The sequence below is a fragment of the Papilio polytes genome, unplaced genomic scaffold, assembly GCF_000836215.1.
Source record: "Papilio polytes unplaced genomic scaffold, Ppol_1.0 DF824213.1, whole genome shotgun sequence".
NCBI lineage: Eukaryota > Metazoa > Arthropoda > Insecta > Lepidoptera > Papilionidae > Papilio > Papilio polytes.
In genome coordinates, this window is record NW_013524991.1 from 513,918 (window position 1) to 518,597 (window position 4,680).

Sequence of the window (4,680 nt, forward strand, 5' to 3'; positions counted from 1 at the left end):
TTGGTCCTGTCTGAAAATTCGTATAACTCTTCTCAAGTTATACGACGTATTTAACCAAAGAAGAATTTACATATCTATTCAAATTGCGGGATTTTAACATGAAGGTTTCTTTTAAATTGACGAACGAACACCAACGTGATCACAGAAAAGTGCGCGCATTTTCCCGCGCTTTTCTGCAACTCCCGGGCATAGTCAGTCGCTCGCGGACCGCGGACCTGTGATCACGTGTCGGTTACTGACGATTTCCTCCCGTAAAATATCGAGTATAAATCAGTTCTATTCAAATACCTGTGGAATACGATTTATGTGAAAGTGGATTGTGCTAATGTGTGTGAATTAAATTTTATTATCCTTACATTTACAGTAAAAGGTTAGTACAAAGTAATTTTATTACTAGACGTATTGGTTGACATATATTTATAAACTCTAAAAGGGCTACAAAGTATTTATTTAAATTGTATTTGTCATATGTATTTTAATGCTTATTTTATGTATCCCGGATTGCAGTGACACTGTTTTTTAGGTTTACGTAAGTTTTCTTTCTTAACTCATTAAAATTAAAATTATATTTTAGAACACCATTTAAAAAAAAAGAAGATATAAAAAATGTCATAAAAACTCGACTTCCTACTTCAAATAATCGTTTAGTAAAAGGAATTATTAACAGGCTTTAGACGTTCAAAAACTAATTTTCTTATTAATTTTGTCATTATTACGGTCAAAGAATATAAACATTTTAAATGACCATTGCCAATGTTACGTCTTGTCTATTGTCAATGGGACTGTGATTTTTCAATTGTACATAAGTATAATATCGTCCCTCTCATTCGCCATTTAAAAAAAGAGACAGCAATATTTTTTTAATATAATACATGTAAATTCAAGGCAAAATTGATCTGCGTGGTAACCCTAACCTTTGTTCTTAACTCGTAATCTGTCTATAGACTAGCTTTTGTCCGCGACTCTACGGTGAAGTAAATAACAGTAATAAATATAGCCTGTTACTCACTGACAACGTAGTTTTCTGATAAAAAAAGATTTTTTCAAATCGGTCTAGTAGTTTTTGTGATGATTGAGGTGACGAATGATGAGTTGTCTGGAGGACGAAAACTCAATGCGTCCTACAGTAGTAGGATAAAGTAAGGGAGATGGTCCACTATTTTTTGAGTTTCATCATCTCCCCTACCTTATCTTACTCTCGTAGGGCGAACTGGATTTTCGTCATCCAAATAACTCTATCATCCGTCATCTCAGTCATCACTCCCTTATTCATTACGGTACAAATCTTTCCTCTTTATAATATTAAGTACTAACATTCGCCTGCAACTCCGTCTGTGTAAAATTAAAAAAAGAAGTAGCCTATCTGTTAATCCAGACTATCCTCTACATCTATGCCAAATTTCATTGTTATTTAAGATAGGATACAAACTCTAACAAACATCTAAACCTCGCATTTATATAGAAAAGAATAGAAATAATTTTATTAAAAAATAAGGGATTAACAATTACAATTACAGTTATACTAATTAAGAGATACAAATTGTGGTTAATATATGATTAATCTGGTGATGCCTACACTAGGCAATGCCTGTATATTTGTAAAATAAATATATTAGATGTTAGTTATTATTGTTATAACTATTACTAGTTGATTTAATGATTACTTAGTTATCTAATATTATCTTTAATGTATTCCTTTGTATTTAGCGTAGGAAATTTAATCGCGATGTATTTATGCAGATGTGTCGTTGTCTATCTGTGGTCGTGTATTGTCTGCGTCCGTTTATACGAGGATTGTGGTCGGATTCGATTCGTTCCATTTATTTTTACTACCAACGTAATTTGGTTTCGATAATTAGCGATTTTCTCGGTTATGAGGTTTAAATATAATGAGGCAATAATATTATAGATTGAAAAACTACCCAAGTAAAAAATATAATATCTTTGTTTATGTTTGCTCCTGTTTCTAATTCTATAAAACGTAAGGATTGAAGTTGACTTATTTCTTCTTAACACAGTTTTCTTTTAATTATTCAAGGTTTATTAAAAAAGATTATATTTTATGTTATATTAATAAATACACTGACAAGACCCAAGAATCTAAATTTTAAAAATAAAGCGAAGGGTGAAATTTAAGATATTTTTCATACTAATATTACAAATGCGAAAGTTTAGATGCATGGATGTTTATTAGAGTTTGTAGCCTAAACGGCTGAATGGATTTCGATGTAATTTGTTATAGATGTAGAGGATAGTCGGGAAGAATGTATGTATAGGCTACTCAGTTTTGATTTTTTTTTAATTCCACGCGGACGTAGTCGCGGGCTACAGCTAGTACGGAATAAAACCATAATCTAATCTATCTAATTAGAAATATCGATATCGGAATTGCATTTGAATATTATCCAATTAACAAATTAGCTTTATTAATATACAGTTTTACCAACGACATAATTTAACTTAGTTTATTAACTTGCCCTTATCCCTTATGTAGGGTCGGCACAGTATGTGCTGCTCTTCCATACATCTCTATCAGCCGTCATATCTGAATCCACTCCTTTCTTAAGTATGTCCTCTTTCACACAATCCATCCATACTTTCTTAGGTCTTCCTCTTCCTTTGTAGCCATCCACATTCAATTTTAACACTTTCTGGTTTATGTCCCCTATCGTCTCATAAGTTAACTTAGTAAATATTCAAATATTGTTTTTCCAATGACTTATTTTTTTATCATAAAGTGACCAACAAACTAACAACCTTCTTCTTCTTAAGGTGCCTCTCCGACTAGCAAAGGTTGGCGGTCAGTTCTCCAAATTTGACTTTATCTCTTGCGAGGCGAAACAGTTGGGCGGCACTCGCAATTCCTATCCACTCTCGGATGTTCCGTAACCACGATTTCTTTCGACGACCAACACTCCTTTTGCCGGCAACTTTACCCATCAAGATGAGTTGGAGGTGATCATATCTGTCATGCCTGAGCACTTGGCCGATACGATACTTTTCTCATCTTGATGGTCTGCAAAAGTTCCCTTTTTTGGTGGACTCGTCGCAGAACCTCCTCATTTGTCACTCTCTGAGTCCAGCTTATGGCCAACATGCGCCTATAGGGCCACATCTCGATTACGATACGTTTTCTAAGGTCTTCTTTTATTAACAACCTTAAATGGTTGAAATAGTGAAACCAATGCCCATAGACAAATCGCAGATGCCTTTTTACATTTGATTTTACTAATATTATGAAAGCGAAATTTTAGATTGATGGATGTTTGTTAGAGTTTGTAGCCTAAACTGCTGAAAGGATCTTGATAAAATTTGGCATAGATATAGAATGTATAGAGTACTTGCTTTTGTTTTGTTTAATTCCACGCAGATGGAAGCGCGGAATTCGATGAAAAATACTTTGTTTCAAATATCGTACTTTCTTAAATTGCTCGTTTCTTGCTTAGTTCTTAAGTTAAAGTTTAAAATAGAACAGCGTTCAAGTTAAGAGTACGATAAAGCTGTAACAATAAAACTTATTCCCCACGCGTGTAGTTTCTGTAACATATCTTCACGTACTTTAGCAAGAAATTTAACAATCGTATACCTTTTTCTTACAAAACTTAAAAAAAAAACTCCACAGCTGAAACAGTTTACACAAGTTTTTTTTTTTACTAGGAACAAATTCAAGTATAATGTTTGTTTTTTAGTTTTTTTTTTATATTAGATCAATAAAACAATTTGTAAATTGAATGAATTGAACGAAAATTGTGTAAATTATAAATCTTGGTTCTACTACGAGTTCATTTCCTAGTTTATTCTAATAATACACTAAGATAATAACACAGTATGTAAGCCAGTAGCTCAGTTCATAATCAAGGATTTCATCTAGTCTGTGTGGCTTCGCCGAACTGTCCAAGGATTAATTCCATTACTCGGTACAACATGCGGTACAGATAATGAAAAAGTGCCCAGTGTATTTAAGGTTGTCTTACTAATATTATAAACGGCTGAACGGGTTTTTGATGAAACTTGGTATAGATGTAGACGATAGACTGAAAGAACATATACGATTCTTTTGTTTTTTTTTTAATTTCGCGCGGACGGAGTCGCCGGCGAAAGCTAGTATTCTATATTTGACGTATATGTAAGTACCCAAGGGCGGAATTTAATAAACTAATAACTTACGCAGCGGGGATTCCTCGCATATCGGTCAACGACTAATCAAAAAGATCGGTTATTATGTCAACTACTGCCCAGCGCAGTAATGGAAACGGTTACCGCATGCGGGCCTTATGGCATGCGTGAAGAAATCTCGCACCATGCATACGCTTACCACTAAAAATTAAAATATGAATTTTGTGGTTTATTCATAAGTATGTATATATCGGCTTGAGCTAGCACGATATCAGAATTACTACACGAGATCACATGTGGGTGGTCATGGGTAAAGTCGAATTCCAGGAACACATTTACCATACTCCTAAGTCCCTATTTTCAGAATAATCTAAGTTCTCACGAAAGTCGCTTGACGGCGCTCGTGTTCTAATTATGACTTAAATTCAAATTGATTTTTTCTTCTGATTGCGACATATATATAATTAATGTAATATTTTAACTGTTTATTTATTAACTTAGTTATGACTATTAGATCGCGCGCACACCATTGACTAAACTATCGCACAATTGTTTAATCTCGCT

At 33.6% G+C, this 4,680-nt stretch overlaps 1 protein-coding gene across 1 annotated transcript in view; it reads left to right on the forward strand.

Moving 5' to 3' along the window:
• Positions 1–244: 244 nt before the first annotated feature.
• Positions 245–4,680, forward strand: part of LOC106110627 (octopamine receptor beta-2R-like) — a 70,544-nt gene continuing 66,108 nt past the window's right edge. The window contains exon 1 of the mRNA XM_013292511.1: positions 245–370. The gene's annotated coding sequence lies outside the window, so the exon portion shown is untranslated. The remainder of the gene's footprint in view (positions 371–4,680) is intronic.